Raw genomic sequence first — 13,900 nt, 5'->3', positions numbered from 1 at the left:
AAAGCAGAGCAGTGATAGGTGGACAAAAGAGGGGAGGCGGGGGGGCACAGGGAGCTGATAGTTAGATACAGGTAAGAGATAATGATAGGCAGGTGTGGGGGAGAGGAGAGCAGATCCACTGGGGGATGGGTCAAAGGTAAGAAGGGAGAGGGAAAAAAGGGCTAAGAAAAGGAAGAAGAGAAGAAGCATGACGAGGGGAGGGGTGATTTGTGGGGAAGGGGGTGGGGATTACCTAAAGTGGGGTAAGTGGGGTAAAGTGGGATTACCTAAAGTCACTCCTGAAGAAGGGTCCTGACCCAAAATGTTGACTGCCAGCTTAACTCCATGGATGCTGCCTGGCCTGCTGAGTTCCTCCAGCATCATCGTGTTTTTCATCTAGATTCCAGCATCTGCAGTCCTTTATTTCTCTAGTGCACTGCATTACATAACAAAGCAACATCTATACAACTAACCCTTTGTACTGTACTCCAACTAACAGGGGATCTAACTTTATAACCTGCCCCTTGGCTATGCAGCTCCACAAACACAAGTAAAATCAACATACGCTGGGAATATTCAGCAGGTCAAGTAGATCTGTGGAGAGAGAAACATCCTTTTAGGTCATTAACCTGTTGTCAGAACCCCAAACACAAATATTTGCAAGCACAATCAATCATCCATCAGGACACTCTCTGCTCTTGAAGTAGCAGATGTCAACTTTATGTTGGGAACTCACGCCTAGAATTTGGAATTCACCCTCTTCTGGTGAACTGAATGAGTGCAGTGTGGTGTACAAGGGCCCAATCAGGGGTCTTTACTTACATTAATTTAACACAAAGTTCAATATTACCACACTAAATCCTACAACCAAATTATTTGATAAGACAATCAGCAAATGTGATTACTTTTAAAAATAAAGAATTAGCTTGCAAACATCATGACAAACGAAAGATGATCACTATCTGAAAGTAATCCATGATGCCCATTATTTCCCCAGACGATCATATCACTCTTCTCATTGCTTCTTTTTATTATTACCATTACTGACCTTAACTCATTTCCTGTTCGATTGCTCTTGGATGTGCTGAAGCGAACAACAAATAAAATAAAATTAAATGGCAGATTGAGCCAAAGATTTCCAGAAAGGCTAGGGTTGATTATTTTTCCATTGCTTCTTATTTTAACAGAATATGTTGACAAATTAAATTATTTTTCTCAGCATTAAATATATTGGTTCCTACTTAAGCCCATAATAGAAATATCCCTGAATTTAGTCCCGTAAAGGAGTTTGCTAAGGTTCCCAAGGTGGGGTGAGGAGGGTGAGAGTGGGTGATAATCATTAAGCAATCATACTTCTATCACTTGGCACTTTGTTCTTAAATGTTTTTTTGGAGTCAGGATTCTTCCTTTTTCAGTGGCGAAGTGTGTTAAACAGAAGCTTTGCAGAGCTGTGACCCTAGTGGAATTGTATTCTGTGCAAATTTCCACATGGATTAAACATGTTACTTAAATGCGTAAATTAGAACCAAATATATCAAATGGAAGAAAACACAATCCCATCAGTTTCAAAAGATCATGCTATTGATACTGCAGTCAATATGAGAAGAAACTCCATAATTAAAGGAGCTCGTAAGAGTGAGGGTGTTATTTTTAATTACCATTTGTCTCAATGGAAAGTAGTTTTAAAGCCATTGCTTGGGCAATAACCTGGTTGACAGATTACCTGCAAACTGTAGATTTTCATTCCATTGTAGTCATACTAAACCTTGATCTCAGTCGTGCAACACTGATGGACGTCTGTCCCAAGTGCAGTGTTATAACTCTTCATAGCTATGCAGGGTATCCAAATGTCTGAAAGATAGCTGTGTTCATTGTTCACTTCTGATTAAGGAGAACCTGGTGGATGCAATGGCAGTCTGGGTACAATCTCCCAAACTCATGCTAAGAAGGGCTGAATGAAATATTTCAGTGATGTTGATATTCTCTTGGAGCTGAAGCTGGTGGAACATTAACCTTACGCTGAAATCAATTCAATCAAGGAATATATGTGGGATCCATAGCCACAGTGTATGAAAATTTTAAAAAATTACAACTGCTGATGATCTGCAGTCAGATTTGAAACATTAACTCAGTTTCTCTTCTCACAGATGCTGTCTAACTTGCTGAGTGTTTCCAGTATTTTCCATTTTTATCCTGCTAACCGCAAAATCCTCTCCCACTGACACTCCCTCCACCTGCCTGGCTTCATTCGCTAAGATTAGGCCAGTACTGTTCCTCCCAAACAGGACTATCAATGTACCGGCTCAAAAGATCTCCTGGATAATTCTACCCTCTCTCGGCCTTTCACATTAAGGTGATCCCAGTTAATATTGGGGAAGTTGGAATCCCCAACTGCTATAACATGAATGCTCCTACATCTATCTGTGATTTGCCCACATACCTGCTCCTCTATCCTCTACTAAATGTTGGGAGGCTTGTAGTATAACCCCAGCCAAGTGATCACCCCTTTTTATTTCTGCTCTCTACCAATTTGATCTCATTTGTGGTTTTCTTGGTGGGATCTCATTTGGTCAGGCAGATTGAGCAAATGGTACACAGTTGCCAAATCACTTCCTCTGTTCATTTCACAGCTGCTGCCTACTAGCCTTCTTTAAAAAGCTGCATAGGGATAGAATTTTCACAAAGATTCTTATTGTAACCTGGGAAAAATGGCATGGGTGACATTTATGGTGTTTCTATGAAGGTGGTCTAGACTTTAAAGAGAACTGCTTGGAATTTTCATTGTGTATCTTACTTCCCATGGTCCAGGATTGCAATGGAATAAACAACGTTATACTGGAATATTTTGAAATACCCATTTTGAGCAATTAAAATCAAAAGAAGAAAATAAGAACAGTTCCATAACTTACATGAGGTTTTCTATATATTCCAATGTTTTTAAATCCTCCTACTTTCTTAGCAACTCACACACCTTTTGACTAGTTTTTACAATGGTAATATCAGCAAAATGATCAGGAGGTTGTTCTCATAACACAATACAAATGACAACAACATCTGGTGCGTAGATCTCCAACTCCAAATCCAGAGATCACTGTCAGTTACCCCTACTTCTCTAGCATAACCAAGCAAAGTAAGTAATCTGCTGAGAATTTAAGTTTCTTGTGAACTATTCTTCTTACTAAATACCATGGCAATGTTACAATTGTTTTAGAAGTTTTTAATGACATCCTAATATAAACAATAAGCTTAGCAAATAGTAAAGTCTGTCATATGGACCAGAGTTCTTTATTTGTTTTTCAATTCTATAACCTCATGTCTATAGACTGTTAAAAAAATATATACTCTTTACTTTCTGGTTTGCTGTCTGTGAGAACATCCTTTTGTGATTGGCTTGCTGGCAATTTGATGACATCACTGATATTGAATGCTTTAGCATCCCATGAACTGATATCTGGCAGTAATTGATATCAGAAAAGGGATGTTCATCCCACAAAGAGCATTTGATTCCTGTGAAGACACAAGTGACTGCAGATGCTGGATTCTGGAGCAGCAAATAATCTGCTAGAGGAACTCAGTGGGTTGAGCAGCATCTGGTGGGGGGGATGGGCATGAGGTGGAAGGAATTGTTTGGCCCTGAAGCAGTATTTCCACCTGAAATGTTGACAATTCCTTTCTTCCCAAAGGTGCTGCTTGAACCATTGAATTCCTCCAGCAGATTGTTTGTTGCTTTTGTTACTTGTGACGTGCTTTCAAGATTAAACTGTGAGTGCTATTGATTTGTGACTGAATGCAAAATTCAGGGCAATATCTGAATGCTTCTCTAAGTTTCTACACCAACACTGAAACACTTAAATCACAAATCTATCATGATTAGTATATAATTTCCTTCTCATTTTTCCACTTAACGGATGAGTCTGTGCACCTCATATTGAAATAGAGAGTACTGGCAATACTCACTGAGCCAGGAAGCATTTGTAGAGTGAGAAATAGAGTTAATATTTTAGATCGATGATGTTGCATTGTGCTTGGGGTCAGGGCCTTGGGCAACATAATGCTGTCACATGTACAGGTCAAAATAAATCCTGCCAGCTACCATAATCTTCAAGGAATGTTCATGCTATGCAGCAGCACCCAAAAACTGTGAAGATCTACTAAACAAAATAAATATCACTTTAAGAAATTTCTAAACAATTAAAAAAATGAAGCAAGATCAAATGTTTTAAAAATAATGTAAATTATACTTACCCTAATCACTATACTAATCCTGTGCATTCAAATGATTGGGCTTGCTGTTCCTGTGTCAGGACTAACTTGAGCAAGTTTATCAAGCATAAGTGCTGGCGAATTCAGCAAGCAAGTTCATGCTTAGAGATCATGGCAGAGTTTGGCCAGCAAGTTGGAACTTCTGTCATTTTCTGGTCTGTTTGAAGGTTCAATCACAATATAAGAATTTGATAGGAATAACAGCAGAATATTTAACCATATCAAACTAGAAGAAAATAAAATTTGATTTTCAATCCTCTAGAAAGCATTGTTACATCACTTTGAAAGCCAATGCCATAATTTTCAGAAAAGAAAACATCTTTTCTCTATTGCTAAAGCATTCTCCTCTCCTTCTGAGTAGAAGTAGCAATGGAAATGAGGAAGGGAAGCATTTATCTTGGTACCTTGCATGAGGTATATAAAGAGTTAACTTTCCCTCATAGTGTATGAGGATAAACAGTAACAGCATGCATTAATAACAGTGCCTAGTGCTCAGGTTTACAACATAAGCTTATTTCAGTTTCAGCAAGTCAGAAGATGTACTATAGCACTGCTGTTGCATGAATTAATTTTGCAGCCAGAAGTCAGCACAACTTGCTCATGAGAATATCTTACACTTTAAATTCTGTCAGCAAAGCTTACTGTTAGTAGGGATAAATAAATTGTCAATTTTCTCATTATGGGGACCACAACACACAACACTAATATAAACCCAATGGATTCAACAAAACTTTTATCACTGAAATAGAGACAGTTTTTATTAGAATCAGTAAGATGCACAATCCTTCAAATCTTAATGAGCTTTTATGATGATAAAGTGATGGAACAGTCATTGAAATGAAACATCTCTTGTTGGGATATGTTTCCTTGGAAAACCATCCTACCTTTGTAAGAGATTATGATGGATGTTTTCATCTGGTGCAATCAACAGAGAATATATAAAATATGATTTCTTATGTAGATCAGAAAATTTCAGATACCAGTTCTGATGCAACAATTATGCAGAGAGTGCTAGGGGAGAGATAAAATGATCCAGGCTTAAATTTGTTTCACAGCTGAAAGTTACAATTTTTTGCATTCAATGCATTTGAAAAGGAGCACCTTGAAATTGTGATGCTCATAAGAAGTGATATAATTTCCAATGTAGTTTTGTAGTGTTCCACCAGGATTACCAGCAGTCTTGTATTCCTATATCTAAAAGGAAACTTGGCTGCCCAGTATAACTTTGATACAGGATGCCACTTTTTTACTATAACCAGCAGGGAGTTTGGTGATGGGACCAAAATTCTCCAGGCCAGCCTGGATACCATAAAAGGAGTGTCCATTGAAAAGACCGCACAGTTTACAGTGAACTTAGAAGCTTTTCACCACAGGGTGACCAGCATTAATTTTGTGGAGCAAGACAGTGGCTGCAGACTAGAAGAAGGAAGACTCTGTTTCTTATCTATTTTGGTGATTTTTACTACAGCCTGGGCACTTCCTTGAATGCAAAGATATATGCCTAATATTTCTTGCTCTAACACTCATGCTCATTGCTAACATAGCATACTTCACTCACCGCCTCTCCCGATGGTGGTGGTGGGGAGAGTGAGTTCAATAACGGTAACTCCACGGGGAGCTCAATAATGCCATGAGAGTGAATGGTACAAGGCAAGTTGGGAAGATGACAGTCTGGCCCCTTGACAATTGGAGAAGGACTTAGCTACTAGGGATTATGGAGGTAAATGCCAGGGCAAGATCTGGTGCATGGGGACTGGATGGAAGTGGGCAAAATCCCACATGCAACACGTCTTCCACCAAACCATCACCCACCAACCCCCAGTCTCTCCCTGATTCTTGGGGTGCAATGCTGGCAACGCTCAGAATATCCCATATTACATCTGGAAGGTTGGGTGATAGAAATGACACATTTCTGTCACTTCTCCATTAACACTACCTGTTCACCTTCAAGCCCACCTCTCCTCCTTAATCTGCAATGTTCCTCCTTTTCTTATTTTATACTTACAGTGACAAAGGAGGAGACAATGCAGGTCAACATATCTGCCCTTTTTGCCTCACAAGACTGGGCCTATAGTAATTCCCAAAATGAATGTCAGTATCAAAGCTACACCTTTCCTGTGATGTTGTAATCATAAGAATAACATCCAAGATAATTCTATTTTATTACAATGAAACCCATACAGAACAGTCTCTTATATCACCATGTCTTCCTAAACATCCTCCTATCGCCAGCCAAGGCCTTGCCCTGATATAGCTGGGAGGCAAATGGAACTGAAGGAAGTTAAGCTGGCGATGCTTCAAACACAGTCAAGCACTGGGTGATCCTTGCCTTCATTGCAGTTTGCTCCAAGTTAGAACAATCACAGGAGCTTTACACTGATATGTGTGGCCTCCAGGGTTCCACTGGCACCATGTTCTAGGTGCTAAGGCCAGGATGAGAGTGCTCCCATGTAGGTGGAAATTCCAATGAACCCTTGCTACTCCTTAGCTGGGGCTTTCTTGCAGATTCCAGTGAAGCGACCATGTGTTTTGTTAGTGCTTGCAGGACAGTGGGCAGATGAAGGGCCTCTGCTGCTGACAACCAGAAAGTTGTGTCGCCTTCCTTGAGGACGGCTTGTAGTCAGATCATGTGAATTACAACATCATCTTCTCCGGCAAGAAGTCTTCTTGAAAAGGTTGATGATATATATAGACAGGTTACAAAACCAAAGCTAAAATACTGTAGATGCCGGAAATCAGAAATAAAAACCAAAAATACAGGAAATGCTCACAAGCCAAACAACAACAGGGGTACATATTGGTCCCTCACTTACACTCAGATTGGATTCTCAGGAACAAGAGTGTCAATGGAATCAGAGCTAAAAGGGGCCATTATTAGTTTATATCTAAAGAGATGTATAAATGATGGTGTGGGGAACCTGGAGTGAACTACTGCCCTCCCTATTGCTGCTTACAAGGGCCTGGAACCTGGTTGAGGACTATCGTTCTGCTGGTGCTCCTGCAACAATGACATGGTTAGAGAGCTCCCATCACTGCAAGAGTGAACCACTAAGGCAATGTGGAAGGAATGCCTTTCACACTGACATGAATGGCGCCAGCACTCAGCACTGATGAGTGGGGCTTAGGCTGCATCCTGGCCAGAATGATGAGTGTGGGCCATTTCTGGGGTCTGACAGAGGCAGCTCCATCTGTTGTCCGACCTTTTGGATCCCATAGTCTCTCCCATCATCTTCTGGTGAGTCTGTCTCCCTCTTTGTTTGATTGCACAGTTCTCCCTGGCCTGGTGACTTTTGAGCAGCAACAAATTAGATGGTCAGCGGCCATCGCACCTTAACACCTAGCAGCCACACTTCTTGCCTCAGCTACCAAAACACCAGCCTCTGCTCACTGTGTTGGTGGTTCACTCCATACTGAGATATGCAGCAGTGAGATCACCATTTCATTGCTGCAGTAGTGCCAGGGGAGGGCAGAGGTTCAAATGAGGTTACCTGCATGACAGTGAGCAGTCTGAGCCACTGACTTTTTTACAGTACCAGAAGGTACCTACCTGTAAGTGTAAGGACAGGAGGACCAAGAGTACTGTAACAAATCCACTCTCTGTGGGGTAGTGCTAAACAGGCTGCCGGTGTAATTCTTCAGGTTAATGAACGTTCATCATAACTATTAGCCAGACATGCCACCTCATTTCTATACATTAAATTTACTGCAATTACTCTCTGTGATGTGCAAATGCATCCTCTCCTGTAAATGTCTCTTCTAACCATTTTATTATCTTTTTCTATTGGCATCAAAGCCGTACTACTCACCATCTGAAAATTCTGCACCAACGTTTTATTATTTGGGCATTCGGTAACTGCACACTGCAGTTATAAACTAATGATCTGTCTTAGATCTGCTGAGGCCTCTCTCAATGAGGGTGTGAAGTCAGTGAAAGGATCTACTGTGTATAAAAAGGTGACTCTGATGGTACTGGTACTTTTCCAGTGTTAGGAAGTCAAACATCACTCACAATGAGACAGAATCATTATGAGGTCTGAATCAATGAAAATCTTACTGGATAATTTTAGTATCAGTTTCTTTAGAATTAGTACAGTGATTCTATGTAAGCTAAAACTGTCAATGTGAACTTTGAAGTAACCAATAGGTGCAAGCCAAGGATGTTGTCACAAACTGCACAAATAATTAGTGACCTGATCTATTAGGATTTCGGTCATCCACTTTTAGAAAAGTCAGACTTGCTTTCTTTGAATCTCCTCCATAATGATGTGGTATGTATTGTTAAAAGGAGACAGGACTGGAATCACACAGTCCTGCACTAATTCCACAGTCACATTACTAGAAGTCAGATCCCAGGGCTAAACTCATATATTACGTTGAAGATGTTGAACAGGCCTTAGATGTAAGCCATATACATGACTGGGGGAAAAAGAAAGAGAAACAGTACACAACATTGAAAGAAATCTTTTATGGGTTTGTCATGGGATGGCCTGGCCCCTGGCTAGCTCTACTCAGCTACAAGGTAAAGTCACCATAAGTGAACATGGTTAAAGAGGAAGATTTCTAATTCATTCTTTTTAAAAAGCTTACCATAATTATTGTCATTTTCTCACTATTGCTTTCTCTGTTTATCCATCCTGCTTCTAAAGCCATATAGAATGAAAATGATTAAAAAGGCTGCTAGAAATCATCTGAAGTTAATGTGGATCACTGACATTTTCATCTCAGCTTGTTTTCAATCTTGTGAAAATTAATGTAGTTCTGGATGGCTTTGAAGTTCAGATATATCATCAAGATTTGTTTTTTGTGATAATGGGAAAATTAAATTTTACTTTTTAATAAATGTTGATTATTGGCTGTGATTTCCTTGCATTCGAGCAAAGTGGCAGGGCAATGTTATACAAAAACCTCAGATGACATTAAAATGTACATAAATGGAATCTAAATTAACAATAAAAAATGGACTTCTACTAAATCTTGCCCTTTCAAAACTCCCTCAAAGGTTTTTCGCAGATACAACAATGGTGACCAAGTCCTGAAGAAGAGTGATGTCACAAGCTCTACATCTCCCAAGCTTGCTGGCCTACTGACAGCAGTCCGTCTGTACCGTTTCCCCTTTACCTTCCCATTATCTTTAAGAGGATTTGTTAAATATTTTTAAATCAGGATGGCGTGTGACTCAGAGGGGAACCTGCAGGTGGGAGTATTCCCATGTGTCTGCTGTCTTTGTCCTTTTTAGTGATAGATGTTGCAGGTTTAGGAAATACTATTAGAGTAGCCCAGGTGAGTGCCTGTTTTGTCAGTGGCACACACTGCAGCCATTGTGCACCACTGATGGAGGGAAGGACATTTAGGATGGTTGATGGGATGTCAATCACGCATGTTACATTTCCTGGAGGGTGCTGAGCTAGCTCATTCAGGTCCGTGGAGGGTATTCCATCATGCTCCTGATTTGTGCCTTGTAGATGATGGAAAACTTTGGAGTGTCAGGAGATGAGTCAATTGTCGCAGGATGTCCAGTATTGATTAGCTCTTGTAGCCATAGTATTTGTATCACTGATCCACTTGAATTTCTGGTCAATGGTAATCTCCAAGATGCTGATGGTGGGAAACTTGCCTTAATGCCATTGGATTCAAGGGTAGATGATTAGGCTTTCTCTTATTGGAGAAGATTGTGAACTGGCACTTTTGTAGTGGGAATGTTACCTTATCACACTATACCTGAATGCTGCATGTACGCATGGACTGGTTTATTTGCTGAGGATCTGTAAAGATAAGAGATAAGATTTCTTTATTAGTCACATGTACATCGAAACACACAGTGAAATGTGTAGAGTGTTCTGGGGGCAGCCCGCAAGCGTTGCCACACTTCTGGCGCCAACATAACATGCCCACAACTTCCTAACCCATACATCTTTGGAATGTGGGAGGAAACCGGAGCACCCGGAGGAAACCCACACAGACACAGGAAGAACATACAAACTCCTTACAGACAGTGGCCGGAATTGAACCCGGGTCGCTGGTGCTGTAATAGCGTGTGGTAACCACTACACTAACGTGCCTGCATTTCCTGGACTTCTTGAATTTGTGCAATCATCAGTGAACACTCTCATTTCTGACACCTTTGAAGACAAGTCATTCTTTGAAGCAGCTAAAGATGATTGGGCCTAGGACGTTACCCTGAGGAACTCCTGCAGTAATGTCCTGGGACTGGGATGATTGATCGCCAACAAACTTCCTCTGTGTGACGTGAGCTGTAAGCATTTCCCCTTGATGTCCATTGACTTCACATTTCCCAAGGCTCCTTGATGTCAGGGACAGTTAATTGAACCTCATCTCTGGAATTCTACTCTTTGGCCCATGTTTGGACCAGCACTGTGATGAGGACTGGAGCTGGGTGGTCCTGGAATGACCCAAACTGGGCATCAGTGAGGTGATTACTGACAAGTACTGCTTGATGGCACTGTTGATGACTCCCTCCATCACTTTAATTATAATTGAGAGTACCAATGGGGTGATGATTACACTAGTTGGTTTTGTCCTGCTTTTTGTAAACAGGACATACTTAGGCAATTTTCTACATTGTCATGCGGATGCTAGTGTTGGGGCAGATTGACCAGCATAAATAATTGTGGAGCACATTTCATCAGTACTACAGCTAGGATGCTCTCCAGTCCTATAACCTTTGCTGTATCCAATGCTTTCAGTTGTTTCTCAACATCACATGGGGGTAATTGAAATGACTGAAGGCAGGCTTTTGTGTTGGTCAGGATCTCAGGAGGAAGCTGAGATGGCTGTTCCACTTTCTGAACATTGTCGTGAATGCCTCAGCTTTCTCTCCAGCACTCACATGCTAGGTTCTGCTATCGTTGAGGATGGAAATATTCTTTGAGCTTCCTCCTCCAATCAGCTCTTCAAATGTCCAATACCATTCAATACTAGATGTGGTAACAATGTGCACAGGTTTAGCAGACTAAATGAATGGGCAAGTTGACCCATGTGGAAAGGTTGGTAGAGTAGGCTTGTAGAAGCTAGAGTTTAGAAGAGTGAGAGGGGATCTGATTGAAACATCAAAGTTGCTAAGGGGTCTGAACAGGGTCAATGTGATGAGGATGTTTTCTCTGCTGGAACAACCTAAAACATGTGGTCACTATTTAAGAATAAAGAGTCGGCAGTATAAGACAAAGTTGAGGCAAAATTCTTTTCTCTGGAACTTTTTTCTACAAGGAGCTGTGGAAACAGAGTGTTGGAATATTTTTAAGGCAAAAATAGCTGGATACCTGATGAACAAGGTAGTGAAAAGTTACCATGGGTAGATGGAAACAAAGAGTTGAGATTACATTTGGATCAGCCATAATCTTATTCAGTAGTGGGGAAGCTTTTTGGGGATGAATGACCTACTACTGCCCACTTGTTTGTTGATCTTTTGGTTCCTCTATGAATACTTCCATTGTATTGCCAGCAATTTTTACTTATACATACATGCAACATGGACTCTGCTGGCAATAAAGCATTTAATGTTTCATCCTGAACTGAGGTGGCAGTTAGGAATCAACCACACTGGTGTGGCTGAACATGCGAGACTGGGTAAGGATGACAGATTCCCTCCCCTGAAAAACATTAGCGATGCAGATGTTTTTTTAGCTCGTAGATGCATGCGTACTGTCACTGAGAATACAGTAAAACTCTAAAAATCCAGACTAGCGCATTTTCCAGACTATTGGATGGTATTTCTGTTGATACCTCAACACTTTTATAAAAATGTTACACAGTATGATGATTTTTTTTCTGGTGCATCAGATAAGTTGAAAGGGAGAGTGAGAACTGTGGCAGTGAATGGAAAGGGAGTGTGGGAATCAGGGTAGTAGTCAGTTGAAAGGGAATGTCGGAACCAGGGCCATGAGGTGTGGAAAGAGAGATGGGCAGGCATCAATTGGTGAGCCAGATGCCAAACCATTGGGATTTCAGAATGGTCAAATAGTGGATTATTGGGGTTTTACTGTACCTTTTAAAAAAATAATTCAGACATTTACTTAATTACTTGAATTTAACTAATCTATTTGCCATGATGATATCTGAATACCTGCCTCTGGATCAATGAACCAGACTTTAGCTGCTAGTCCAATAATCTAACAATTCCATTACTTTATACCAGTCAAGACTTTTGTTCTTCAGCAGGAAGGTGTATTTGCACTTGCACTGTGTTTTCCTCTTGAATTATGTGAAGCAATGATCATATTAATGGAGACGCTTTCTTCAGAAACTTCATTCACAGGTTGTGGACATTTGTGTCACGATCAGGATTTATTGTCCTGCCCCAATGATCCTTTGAGATAGAGGCAATGAGATGCCAAGTCATTTGGGAAGACTGGGCAGCTTACTTTTCCATGAGGGCAATTAAGTGTCAATCATGTTGTTGTTGCTCTGGAGTCATACACCAATCAGACTAGATAAGGACAGCAGATGTCCTCCACTAACAACAACAGTGAATCAGATGTATTCTTCTGACAAATCAGTAGTTTTTTGGTCATCATTACTGATACTAGATTTAACAAATGGAATTTAAGTCCCTGGGTGTGGACCTCTGGATTACCATATTTGAAGTGATATTTGAGCACACCAAGGTCTTGCGTGGTTAGAATCCTGCCCCTTAATGATCATCTTGATCTTGTTGCGGGACGTGTACAGAGGCATCATGAGCCATTGGGGGAATGTATAGCATGTCTTCCAATAGCCAGCTGTCAAGACTTTCCTCTTCTTGGAATAATATTAGACTCATTCATGGTTATTCCTCTTTATTTTTCATGAGGAGCACTAATGAATGCACAGTGCTGAAGAATTGCGTTTGAAAATAAATTTTTTCCACAGGGTTTAAGAACCGACAGAACGTGACTCTGACACAGTAGCATGAAAAATTGCAGCAATCCTGATATTAAAGTATTCTAGAATATTCTAAGTATTGCTTTCCTCCAGAAGTCTTCAGTCAATAATTGTATCTCACTTTGATATTGCTATAGTTACTCTGACTAACTACAATATGGATAAAAGTTAAACATAGAAATATGGAAAATAAGAGTAGGATTAAGCCATTCTGCCCTTCAACCCTGGTCCACCACTCACTTTGATTATAGCTGATCATTTATCTGAATACCATATCCCTTTTCTCTCTCTATACCCCTTGATACATTTTACATCTAGAAATCTATCCATCTCCTTAAATATATTCAGTGACTTGGCTTTTACAGCCCTTTCCACAGGTTCACTGAGTGAAGAGATTTCTCCTTATCTTTGTCCTATAGCTCTTGCCCTGTAACCTGACACTGTGATCCTTGTTCTGGATCCATGGTTGTCTCATCACCTCCCCTTAGAAGTGTTGATAACCTCTACTTCTCCAGCTCGGGGACTTCTGTATGGAAACATAGTGGTTGCTGGCTGCACAAATCTCCAGGCTGGCAATAGCTTTATGGCCGTACAAAGAGAGGAGGAGACAGCAGCTGCCAAAACATTAAACAGGAGGTAGGTGGAGAGAGACCATTGGGTCAGGGTGGTCTGTCAACTGATGGAGCAGGTACTGCCAGTCCCCAGCAAAGGCCGCATTCACCGTGCTGGCCAGGGTGCAGCACTGAGAGCCGTACAGCCACACCGCTCACCCTGGACTGCC

This window comes from Pristis pectinata, chromosome 3 (genome assembly GCF_009764475.1).
Source record: "Pristis pectinata isolate sPriPec2 chromosome 3, sPriPec2.1.pri, whole genome shotgun sequence".
NCBI lineage: Eukaryota > Metazoa > Chordata > Chondrichthyes > Rhinopristiformes > Pristidae > Pristis > Pristis pectinata.
This window is presented reverse-complemented; position numbering follows the sequence as displayed.